This window comes from Engystomops pustulosus, chromosome 1 (assembly GCF_040894005.1).
Source record: "Engystomops pustulosus chromosome 1, aEngPut4.maternal, whole genome shotgun sequence".
NCBI classification, from domain to species: domain Eukaryota; kingdom Metazoa; phylum Chordata; class Amphibia; order Anura; family Leptodactylidae; genus Engystomops; species Engystomops pustulosus.
The window spans coordinates 284,084,982-284,098,905 of NC_092411.1; positions in this window are offsets into that span (position 1 = coordinate 284,084,982).

The following is a 13,924-nucleotide window of genomic DNA, read 5'->3' on the forward strand; positions in this document are numbered from 1 at the left end:
ATCAGAAACCGTGGCCTCGTCCACTACCTGGCAGGTCTCCAGCAGGTGGTATGTGCAAGAAAATAGAGGGAGAGGCTGAAAGCTTAGATTTCTCCTTGGGGCAACCGCAACGAGTAAATAGGCATCCGTCATGATAGAGGATGAAGTGCCCGCCAAGGGTCACTCAGTGGCACATTAGTAAAGCATAACTTAAAGTTTTCTATTCACAACAGGCAATGGCCATAACAACAGCAAAGCTTGAGCTGGATGAAGGTCCTCAGAAAGGTGTGCACGTAGCCTGGTAAACAGCTTCAGGCTGTGCTAGGAGTGTTGGAGCAGAGTCCTTGTGGTGGAGCTCTGCTTAGGCTCTGGTGTCGAGGCAGCATGCCACAGACACCTTTACTTCCTGGACAAGAACTAGAGCTTGAGAACTGAATCACGAGCTCCCACCCAAAAGGGGTTTTATAACCACATCTTGTAAGGTAGCAAGCCCTTTCATGCAACCAGCTTGCTCCTACAATCTAGTGAGGTGATCAGACTCGCCAAGCATCTCCTGACATTGAGAGGGATGAGTTTCACAACACCTACCTAACCCTTTGCATCGGGAAGGGTGTTGCATAGTAATTGAACAAGCCACCCATGGCTCAGCTATAGACCTGCTTGATATAAACGTGGTGCTGGAAGGGGGATCTACAGCCTCGGTCCACACATGCCACACATCGAATAACGTAGGCTATAACCAGTGTAATAGATCCCTTGGCAAGTGAAAGACAAGCCACCACGGTCCTGGTTACTGGAACTGGGTTGGTAAATACACTTTCACCTCAAAAGTATGACTTTCTTTATAGCTAATCACCTTTGAACCAACATTTTAGTTAGGTAAGGCATGGTGTCATGTCCTAATCCACTCCCCGCACTAAGGCCTGAAATTTTTCTGATGACACGTCACTTATGTGACATAATCATATACATATAGTAAACACAATTCATTGTATACCTGCCAATGTGCAGTCTTACGCTAGTGTATGACATCTAGGTGTCACTAACATACAGTAGTTACTACTATACTAGTACAAACATCGCATTGGCATTAAATGGCGCAATGGGTTCATGCGAACATTATATAACTTTACATAGTATTATGGCTTCTTTTATTAGCAAGAGTAAGAATTTCAATTTCCTGTAACAGGAAGGTAAAAATTCCTAATATCAATTGAATTAAATAAAAGTCCTTTACACAAGGGTAGGCAAAATGTGGATATCAACAGTAATTTTTCCCTAGACACATAGGAAGTGGAGACAATGGGGCACATTTACTTACCCGGTCCATTCGCGTTCCAGTGGCGGCTTCTCCGACGAGCGTTCGGGGCTTCCGGCAATTCATAAAGGTCCTGCGCCCGATGTCCACCAGGTGTCGCTGCTGCGCCGAAGTCCGCCGAGGTGCCCCGGAGTTCATCGTCTTCATCGTGGTGCATGTAAGTATGGCCCGTGCGACCAATTTTTTTTTTTAAATGTGGCGGTTTTTCCGAATCCGTCGGGTTTTCGTTTGGCCACGCCCTCCGATTTCCATTGCATGCATGCTAGTGCCAATGCGCCACAATCCAATCGTGTGCACCAAAATCCCGGGGCAATAGAGGGAAAATCGGCGCAAATCTGAAATATTCGGGTAACACGTCGGGAAAACACGAATCGGGCCCTTAGTAAATGACCCCCATTCTCTCATGCCTAATTATGTTGGAGTCCATTCTATGGGCACAGTCATTGAGCAAGGGAAAAGGGCAAAGAATCTCCTCTGCAATGAGCAGCACAGTCTTTAGAGCATTTTAAGCACAACTGGGGAGAAGTACAGCAATGCTTCTGACTCAAACAAATTAGGGGAACTGTCTCAGGACACATTCCGGCTCAAGACAATAAGGGATTTGGGGCTTAGCCCAACTAGTAGAAAAACAAAATCAGAAGATAAGTGTACAATGTAGAAAGTACCTGTTTAAGAAATACAGCCTTTACGCTGGGAAAGCTGGTACATTCCTTTGGTCACCCTCTGGGATCTGTAAAGAATCTGCTGTGTGGATATCTCTGGTACTTTACTGTCACCCTCATTATCAGGAAACCAAGGATTCAGGTACCTCAGAGTCAGTGATGGCAGCAGGTTCAGGCATGGGATCATCCTCCAGGGGCAGCAACACAGGTAACTACACCTGAGGCGATGGCCTCTCAGGGCAGGAATCTGCTGGAGTGGAGACAAGCACACAGAACTGAGGAACAGTCACAGTGTCAACAAAGCTAGGCATTGCTAAGAGATTTTGACAGGAGGGTGAATGAATGAATACAACTCTTGAATCGGTCTTGTGCACCCAGATTATTGGATGTTGTCCCCTTGAAATCTCATAGACTTCAGGGGAGAAACTGTCCCTAACTAGGCAAAGCAAACGCTGCCAAAGCCCATCTAGCTTACTTGAGGGCTGGTTGTTCCGTAGCCACACTCTTTCCCCAGGGAAAAAGGTGATGCACAGGCATGGTGGTCAAAGTCCTGCTTCTGTTTGCTAAGTATATTCTTGACCCTCAGTTCTACTTTCTCCCTAGTGTCCCCAATGTGCTTTTGATGCTCTTGGACCCATTAATTCTGGATCAGTAGAGCTTGGGAGTGAGAGGCTTCCATGTCCAGTGCCATATGTGCTGGCAAATGGCAGTGCCACCCAAACATCAGATAGTAGGGGGTTTAAATAGTAGAACACTGAGTACTGTTGTTGTAGAGATACACCAACTCAAGTAGAAGTTTCTGCCAGTCAGCCCTTTTGGCTGGTTGCAGGGTCCTCAGCATGTTGATGAGGGTCTGGATCATCTTTTCACAAAGCCGTTTCCCTGTGGGTGGTATGGAGTGGTCCTCAGCTTCTTAACTGAATAACTGAGACTCAAACACTAACCCATGGTTTGTAAGCATCTTATCCAGAAACCCATAGGGTAGGTGGAAGCTCTTCCACAGGGCCTCCGCAGTGGTTCTAGCGGTAAAGTCTTTGACTGGAACAGCCACAATGAATTTGGTGTAATGGTCTTTGATGGTCATCGCATAGACATAACCGGACCGACTTGGCGGAAACTTCACGTGATCTAGGGTCACTTTCACCAGGGGAGCTGGCTCATGATGGTGTTTAATGGAACCTCCCTCCCTCTCTAGGATCACAATCTGATAAAAATCTCACTGGGTAACCAGCTCCCTGGTCAGTCCTGCTCTGAGGGAATGGCTGGCATAGGATATGACCTTGTTTTCTGGCATCAGTGTATGGAGTATGAAAGGCAGATTGTAGTCTGGATATCCTAACACCAGATGATCCATCAGCCTTTGCTTCAGCATCTGGAATGCAGTTTCTCGTTCTGCTGTTCAGTCATTGGGCGCTTGGGACTGTTAGCATTCCTTAGGAAGCCCTCTTAGGATTTCTTGCAGGGATAGATCTAGATGGGCAAACTTCTGGATAAACCGCTGGTAGTAGCTGGCAAATCCCAAGAAGCTCTCGACATCCCGGATTGTAGATGCGATAGGCCAGTCATGGACAGCTGTGATCTTCTCAGGTTCTGGTTCAATTCCATCAACACTCATTGTCCTAGGTAATTTACGCTAGGCTGTAGCAGATGGCAGTTAGAAGGTTTGATCTTCCACCCATGGTGGGTCAGGATTTGGGACACTTAAGCCAGATGTTGGAGGGGACTCTCATAGGTATTTGAGTAGAAGATGATGTTGTCTAGGTATAGTAGGACGGTTTCAAAGTTCCTGTGTCCCAAATATCTCTTTATTATCTGCTGAAAAGTGCCCTAGACATTCCAAGGGCATCTTGTGAAATTCGAAGAGGCCCATTTGTGTGGTGAAAGCCACCTTCTCCATATCTTCAGGCACCATGTCGTGGGTGGAGAAGGAAACAGGAAACCCTAGGGTCATGAGAGATTCCTTGATTCAAGGCAGCGGATAGATGTCCCTGTGGGGTATATTGTTGATTTTTCGGTATTCAACGCAGAAGCAAAGGGTTTGATCTTTCTTCTTGACAAGGATTTGGTGGGGCAGCCCATGGGGCGTCACCCTCTCTTTAATATGAAGAGTTAGTGCGGATGATATGCAGTATCAAGGTGGTCTGCCCACCTTGGTACAGCATATCACAAGGGTGGTTACTGAAAGCCTGATGGTTGCATTATGACCTCCAATACTCCTAGCACCTGATCAGCAGCAGTGGTCCCCAATATTGAGCTCAAGCCACCAGGATGGCTCAGCAGGTTCATCTTCAGCACTTCTGTTGACTCTTAAATCCACCCGGGATTCGACAGCCGAATAGAGACTTATCCTTAGAATTCAGTGACCAGCCCCACAAAATGGATAGGTCTTCATCAATGGGAAAGGGTTCTACCAAGCTCTGATAATCTTTACCTTGTACACCCATGCAGGCTCAGTGTCACGGGTGCCCCTGTGATCCATGTCACGGATCGTGGATACACCCTTGCCCCTCTTCGTGGCACTGCACCCCCCCGGCCTCACTCACCTTTCCATGCTCCTGCTCTCATCCCTGCTAGGCCGCGCGTGTCACCGCTCCCTAGCACTCCCATGACTCCCCATGAGCTCAGAGACAGTACAGTACACTTCTCAATGTCGGTGTGCAGCCTATTGAGGATTTGAGCCTCATTTTGACATTCTACCCAGGGCCAAGACTTGACCGCACGAAGAGCGGGTCCCTTTAACTGACTGGTTAGGATGCCCACTTTCTATTGCTCTGTAAGAGGATATAGGGTGAAGGTGGCTAGCATCTTTTCGCTACATTCAGAGAGGGTGTGTAGCTTCCCTTCATAGTGGGGCTACCAGGGGGCAAATTCATGGGTATAACCGTGAAAGCACTGGTTGTAGTACAACTAGGCGGGCTCTTGGGGTGTTTGGTAGATTTTTACACCCTGATGAGGGCTGTAGCAACAGGAGTCACTCCAGCCAAGTCTCCTCTTCCTGATCTGACACATTTGTGCTAGTGTCCTGAAGTTGGAGGGTCTAGGAGGCGTAGTAATGTCTGGATGATGGCTGGTAATGGGGCACAGTCACTATTCCCTGTGAGTTGAGCCAATATACATCTAGCCTTGGAAACAATCTTTCCCCCTTTAACATTCTCAGCAGTACTCACTCACGATAAGTGTACTCCTGTGAAAAGGGATTTAAAAATAATAACTCAAAGTGAGCCTTCTTTCCCGCGCATAATAGGTATAAAAAAAATCCCCATTTGTTATCCATAATTAAATTAACTAGTGACTAAACAACGAACACATAAGTTTGCACAGTCTACCATCAGTAAATCTGGTAGATGTCCCTTGTAGTAAAAAGTATGCATTTACATAATTTGGCCACTAGGTAGCCCATGTAAATAGAAAAGCAGCCAAGGGAGCAGAGACACTATTATAAGTTTCCATGCAGGAAGGTAGCATTGTAAGTATTGGAGGACAAATTAGTAGCATTATATCAATCATTTTTATTGTACACATTAATGTTTTCTAATTTTTTCAGAACCCTTTGGATTATTTTTCAAAAGAAGATTTTTTAACTTATAGTAAAATGGTCATCAGGGGTCTGGGGGAGTTTTTAATTTCAATAAAATATTTTTTCATTTATATGTGAGTTTTATTTATTTTTACAACATTGAAGTGTATCTGTCTGGAGAAGAAAAATATAGGTGGAGCACATAATTTTATTTTTAATAATTTGAAAAAAGCACACCAAGTTTTCCTTCCCCAGCCAGATACAACCATCAACAGCCTAGCAGTACCAGGGCAGGATGAGCCACTGGTATTGGCCCTTCCTGGCCTAGTAAAACCAGCCTGCTGCCACCTCAGGGCCAGATTATTAGTGTAGATGGTCTGTTCCTGTGGGTACACGGCTCTTCCCGACATCCCTGATGGCGGTAGGTGGCGGGGTAATTATTTGGGGGTAGGTGCTAGCACTAAGCCCCAGTCTTACTAATGGTTGCCATCTATAAGATAGCAGATATTACTAAGCCTTTGATGTGGTACTAAGTTCGAGGAGACAGAATGTGACTCCCCATTCTATAACTGTGTGGGAAACTGGACATGTGGCCAAAGCTTGCCCTCTATGCCTTGAAGGTGCTGAACTGCCTGTGGCTAGTGTGCTGTCAGAGTGCGTGATAAGTAGCGCTGGAGGTGTCATCACCGATAAGAGGTGAGCTGTATCTTGGAAATTGGCTACATCCTTAAGAAGTTAAGAATTTGCTATGCTTCTACTGTGGTAAATCCGGTCATCTGATTGAGTTCTGTACCACAAGACTAATGCTAAATAAGTGACCTTTAGGAGGATCACTTGGTGAACAGTTTTGAAAATGTTTTTGGGAAGTAGAGGGGCTGCAGACAATTTTGTCAACAAGAATTTGGTTTTGGCTCTTGGTATAGATTTAATCAAACTTTATGCTTCATTCCTGGTAATAGAAGAGAGCACTTCCCCTTTAAGGGAGGAAAAGATTTTTTTCAAGAGTGGATCTATCAACATTGAGTTTCTGGAATTTTATGTTTTCAATCATTTGTCTACTGATATCATTCTGTGGCTTCTTTGGCTAGCCTTGCGTAATCCTGTCTTAATTGGACCTCTGATGAATTGGTAAAATGAGGTTAAAAGATTTCTCCTCATTGTACCTCAATACTCACCTCAGAATGGGCTGATTCATCATGAACACATGGAATTCCTGTTGTAAGGCAATAAGTAAAACAGAATAGAGACATGTTTTGGGTCTGGAAATGACATGTCACCAGTCAAGTAGTGGACTGATTTGCAAGTGACTTGAATATCACTTGCCTACACGATTTATATGATATTGTAGGATCTTCTTGGTCAGTATGTTAGGGTTTATTTGGGTGATATCTGATGTTATCTTTTCTTCCGATTATGCCACCCATAAACAACATGTCAGCACTATCTAACTGTGTACTATCTAGCCTCCATCTGAATCAATTATTTGCTAAGAAGTCTAAGGCTACATGCACACTGCCATGTACCCGCCGCACTGTAGCATGGCAGGCACACGGCAGCGCGGGGAGAGGAGGTGACATATGGCCGCGGCGCCATAATACGGGAAAAGATAGGACATGTCCTATCTTTTCCCGGGCTACGGAGCGGTACGGTGCTGCACGTGTGCTGCACCATACCGCTCCCGTATGATGCCATCAGCCCATAGAAGTGTATGGGGGACGTATATCGGCCGTACATACGTCGGCCTTATATACGTCCCCCATACATGTGTGTGAATGCAGCCTAAGTGTTTGTTTTAGTCCAAAAATATATCTTTCCTAGGTCACTTCTGAGTCTTTTTGTATGGATCCCTTTAAGGTCACAGTTATTGAGAACTGGAAAAGTCCCAATAATTTGAATGGATGTGTAATTGTACATAATTTCTCAAGAAAAGTAAAGACTATTCTTTTCATGGAGTTTGCTCTGAACAATACGGCAAACTTTTCCACCAAAATGTTAAAGGACATCTACCACCAGGATGAATTACTAGAAACAAAGCACATTTTTGTGTGCCCCTTTCACCTGGATCTGCTCGTCAATCAGCATTTATACTCTTGTTTTCAAATGAGTTTTCCTACGAAAGAAAATTATCACATTTCAATCGCCTGGTGATGTTAATAAAGATCATTTTAACCCCTTATTTTACTCAGTTATATTTCTGTTTTAGCTTCTATCACTTACTAGGCTGCTCAGTACAAAATGCCAGGGTTTGGGCAGGGACTCTCTAAGCAGACACATTATGATCCATCTAGTTCTGTGGGGTGACAATATGGTTAGATTATAAGGTGTACATGTGTTACACTCTCTCAGCCCTGCTACATCTGTGTTCTCACAGATATGTTCCTGCTTCCCCCTTCCCCCGGATCCCTTATCACCTTGTAGTTTGTAATTTGCAGCTCCTCTCTGCTCACAATCTTCTGGCAGGAAGTGATCAGTGAGTGTCTCTGAGCTCCATGCAGGGGGTGTGGCTACAGGCTCAGAGCAGAAAGACATAGAAACACAGACATTTGCATAATTTTTAAAGCCTTTGTTCTTAAAAAAAAACATTGTAAAACAATGGATAAGCAGCAGGGTAAAGATAAATATAGTTCAAGAAACAATTGAATTACGGGTGCCTGTAACATTGTTGATCCCAGTTCAACAAATTCAAGCCATAATGATGCAAAAAAGAAAGGCAGCAGCACTCCAAAGGCTAGTCATGAAACTGTGAGGTTGTCTTTACTCACCACACATAGCAGCAACATTTGACATCAAGTCTTTGTCAAGGATATTACGTTCGTGACCATCGTACACATATATTTTATTTAAAATCTTCTTTTATTTCTGACACAAAATGACATATAATACACAACATAAAATTACATCCACAATTGTTATGTACATAATACTAATAACATTAATTTAACAGTACATAAAAATATCCTTGTCCCAATACACTATTTGTTAAGCAGTAAAAATAGGGAAGACAGGATATGAACAAGAAAGCTACGCTTTACAAAATGATGTCCTTATTTTTAATGCCCTACGTTGCTTGGTTCCTTATCTCCCCATATCCTCTTTTCCCTTTTTTTCCATCGCTCCTCTATATCTTATTTTTTAGTCTGAGATGTTTTTAAGATATTCCCTCCCCCCCCCCCCTGTAATTATACTCTAAAACGTTGTTGTCTCCCAGGGAAAATTCATTTAGATGATATGTCTTTAACCTCTTCACGCTCTGAGCCCACTTCATACAGAGGTGGGGTTTGCTGCATATTGCAGCAAACACTCACCACTAAAACCCACGATCCCAGAGCATACTGATGAGCCTTTGTTTTCCTTAGATTCCTACCATAATCCCCAATTAACATGGCCCTTAATTCAAGTCTAGCCAAGGGGAGAGGATGTGCAGTTGAATCCACTGGTCTTTCTTTATGATCTCTTTCTAAAACTTTAATTTCTTAAGTTCTATTTGCTTCCTGTTCTTTTTTTTTTAATTTTTTTGAAGATATTTAGCTGTTTCTCTTATAACCATTTTAAGAGCACACCAGAGACTTGATAAGGATGCCGAGCTGAGATTCCGATCAAAATATTCTTATAGAGTACAGGCGGTCCCCTACTTAAGAACATTCGACTTACATATGACCCCTAGTTACAAACGGACCTCTGGATATTGGTAATTTATTGTGCTTTAGTCCTAGGTTACAATAAACATCTATAACAGTTATCATAGGTGTCTGTAATGAAGCTTTATTGTTAATTCTGATTCTTATGATAAAACAACATTTCTAAAATCCAATTGTCACAGAGACCAAAAAAATTCTGGCTGGGATTACAATGATAAAATATACAGTTCTGACTTACATACAAATTCAACTTAAGAACAAACCTACAGACCCTATTTTGTATGTAACCCGGGGACTGCCTGTATTTTTGATTTTTTTCTTTATACATCTTTAATTTTTTGCATTTAATTTCCACGACGGTCTTTGACGGTCTCTTATTTCTTATAGCTTATATCTAAGGTGACAACTTTTTTTAAGCTTGCTAATCAATAATGTACTAAAAAATCTATGCAGCGGTATGTTATTGCTTTATTGGAGAAAAAGGTAAAGTCTTTTTCCTGCACATGTAAATATCTCCAAATATCATGCAAATGTTGTACTGCTTTTCAGTCTCTTATTTAAACCCTGGAGGATGCTTGCGGATTGGAGACATATCTTTCGATATTAATCACAATATTGAAATCTCCCCCTATAAATTAAATTATCCGGGCTCAATCCCTCCAGAGTTCTCAATACTGATTGAAGAAATTGAACTTGACCTCTATCCGGGGTACAAAGATTAACTAATGTGTATACAACATTCTGAGTCTTTCCTTCTAGGATAATGGGGCATATTTATCAGGGCTTCTGCACCATGTCAGTGGCTTATTGCTTATTGCTAGCCCTTGAAATTATTTTGCCCTCTCTGCCACCTTCACGCCAGTAAGGCGTGAGGGGGGGTGCTGCAGGCCGAGTGGAGGCTGCTGCCGAGAGTGGGTGCATTTTTTTCTGCCTTGCCTCCTGCCCCAATACTTTAAAAGGCGGAAGCCTCTTGATGTATCTCGCTGCGAAAATGCAGCTGCAGGGCAATCATACGCCCCTGTATGCCCCTATATCTTCCTTTGAGTCTATTTCTTTTGTATCTTTTCTAAAACATAAGGAATCGCTAATTGCAATCAGGACCCCATTCTTCCTCTTATCTCTATGTGAGTATTGTGCTGTTGTACATTTTTTGTTGGTAAATCTCTTCTTATCTTTTTCGAACAAATACGTTTCATGAAGGAAAGCAACACTAAAATTTGATTGGGGTTTTGCTGACCAAGCAAGAAACCTTTTTCTAGGGAAATTCAGTCCATTTACATTAAAGGAGAAAATATTCAGCTGCATAAGATTTTTAGATCTTCCTTCTCTGGTCCTTTGAATGCTTTAAAAAACAACATATGGAGGCATTTATTACCACAATATAAAGTTAATAAAGTGATTAACTTTACTGCAATACTGTCCGTATCTTATAGGTATTTTTGGGACTTTATTCCATCTTTAACTTTTTCATTCTGACAATGTTTCAAAATACCCCCCCCCCCTCAAATAAAAAAAATTACAACCCCCCCAAATTTATGATATTTCATAATTTAGACGGGCAGCATGGTGGCTTAGTGGTTAGCACTTGCAGCCTTGCAGCACTGGGATCTGGATTCAAATCTGCAAAGAGTTAGTATGTTCTGTACGTGTCTGCATGGGTTTACTCTGGTTTCTTCCCAAACTCCAAAACATACTGGTATGTTGTGAGCCCCCATGGGGACAGAGGCCAATTTGGCAAGTTCTGTGCAGCGCTGAGTAATCTGTGTGCGCTATATAAGGAATTATTATTATTATTATTACACAAAGTTTTACAGAGTTGCCGTCGCTACTTAAGACCTTTGAGCTAATAATGGAGGATCTACATTTTATATGCATTATATTGTATATATCCTTATCTTTGAATGTTCAAGCCGGATAAGGGGAGCATGTGCGGCATGACGTAATATGCTTCTCTTGTAGACCTGCCCCCTTCTCCATGTGTGTGGTGTTATTCCGCAGCCGTTGTAGCCCTGGACACATACGGGTGTGGTGAACTGTGTTCTATAGGGAGCTCAGAGGGCCCTCTCAAGTGAGGAACCTGACCCTTAGCCGTCCATATTGCAGATCCACGCTCCAGTGCTTAGGTCTCGGATGTGGGGTACAGACCTTCCTGTGCTTTGTTTTGGCAGGTAGATGAACACCTTAGGAACTTTTCCTGCAGAATAGGAAGTACCTCTTCAGATGAGCCCCCAGACGTGGAATGTGACATGCTACACTTTAGAGTAGTACTGAGATCTATGGGAGAATCTTGTAACATAAACATCTTACTTTGTCTGGATGGAGTACATTTCTGGGAGAAGAGTGGAGACCTGTCCAGCTTGCTGTCGTAGGAAGACGGAGATATCCTAACCCAGCCTCTTCGGTTGGGGGCGTTGGAGCACAGATAAGTACATCCACCTCTTGTATGATTTTGCATTGTTCCCTAAATAGAAGCTGCTGCTGCATGATTAAAAACTCACACAGGTTGGAATCCGGTCTCACATTGTGGATGAGTAGTGACCCTGTATGGACTAGTCTATGGACTTGGATATTAGAACACTCTTTTTTCCTTAGGTGGAGCTCCTCCTCTGTCCTGGATTTTTATTGCAAAAATCTTATAAATGGCTTAATTGTCCCATTTTAGATGATGCTTCTCTGCAAATAACTGTTGATTGCACAATTGGTATTTCTATCTAATTGTAGTGAATTGTAGTGGTGTTAAATGGGTTTTCCCATCTGGGCATTCACATTTAATTTAATTCATTTACCATATGTAAACATTTCTTAAATTGGATGTAACTGTGTGCAGATCATTTCTCATAAATGTAGCCATGTTATCCCTTACAAACAAGATAGCCTCCTCGGATATGACCAGGAGTTTATATATTGTATATATATTTATTTTAAAATATATTATGTATTTTGAATGCCGCAATTATGTATTTATTTATTTATTCATATATGTCACACCACTATGTATTGGCCTTTTGCCTGTCTATACAAATTGGGTCTTTGCAACTCAATTCTGTTTTCTTAATTGATTTTAATATATTTTTGCTCAATAAAATATACATTTATTTCTCATATACATCTCTTTTTTCTTCTAAATGCATACTCATATTTGATGTGTTTTTTTTTTCTCTGATATCATCCTTTGATCACAGTGTACACATAATACCCATCCCACTTATGACATAATTTTCCCTCTTACATAACAAAGTTCAAAATTAACCAGAAACCAGGTTTAAAGTACAAATATTCACTGTAATAAACTGCGTTCATGTTCCAATAACTCAAAGTAGTGTTACACCCATAAAAATACATTTAGATAAGGAGCAGAGAACAATCTCGTTGAGTCTGAACTGCACATGTCTGAAGTCCATGGTAACAGAATGCTATCCACTGATCGACTGCCTAATAATTGACATATAGCTGAACTTCCGGTTTGATGCATAGACATCGCTAGATAAAGTAAGTGTCAAGTTCTGCCCTTGTTCACACAACCTCAGATTCTCTAATTACTAATAAAAGTCACAGAGTGAAGAAATTAGACCAAAACAACGTATGGTATAATATCTCAATCTCTGCGAACTGACACCATGAAGGCTAGGCAGATGGGAGATGGTTTATATGTGTCACAAAGTATTATACAGAAACCTGTAGTGGTGTAGGACCTGGGCTTGGTTACTTAGAGATAAAGAAGTCATCTCCATAGTCCATTGGTTGGTAAATTATTACCTGAGCATTGAAGACATAAAAGTTCTGTTTTCCCTGAAGTGGATATAGTATCGTAAATCCTTCTTGTCGCATGGGTAAACATCGCGGAGGGGGTCTTGCATTCCTCTGGTGGAGAGGAGAGGACTTTGATCAGCTTCAGCCATAGTCAAACGTCTTTATGGTATTCAAAGCATTCAACAAGCATATGAAAAATAAAAACATTTTCATTAAACATAAAACAATACTTCACATAGGAATTGCGCATGTTCAGTTGCCTAGTCAACAACGAATGAGCTACAAGTGGATTTTAGCTGATCATTTATACACAATTTCTCCTATTCATGGTAACATAATTATAACTTTATTCATATGCTCCAATTAAACAGCATATAATAGAGATGCCCTACCTAAAACATAGCAAAAATTAAAAGTATGTATTATAAATAGAGATGAGCGAACACTAAAATGCTCGGGTACTCGTTATTCGAGACGAACTTTTCCCGATGCTCGAGTGCTCGTCTCGAATAACGAACCCCATTGAAGTCAATGGGAGACTCGAGCATTTTTCAAGGGGACCAAGGCTCTGCACAGGGAAGCTTGGCCAAACACCTGGGAACCTCAGAAAAGGATGGAAACACCACGGAAATGGACAGGAAACAGCAGGGGCAGCATGCATGGATGCCTCTGAGGCTGCATAATCGCACCATTATGCCAAAATTATGGGCAACAGCATGGCCATGACAGAGTGACAGAATGAAGCTAGATAGCATCTAAAACATCCAATAATTGACCCTGACACTATAGGGGACGGCATGCAGAGGCAGCGGCAGCAGCGGCAGGCATGGCAACATACCCTAAATGGACTCAGGCTTCAAACCAATGGGTAGCAGAGAGGAACCAAAGGAGGTGAGCAAGAAGCGCTCAAATAATATCGGTACATGATAAAAGTTTGCCAGTATATTTTGTGGATTACACAGCAGGGTGGCGACAAAGTTAACATGGAAGCCATGAAAACAACCCAAAATGAGCTACAAGTGGATTTTAGCTGATCATTTATACACAATTTCTCCTATTC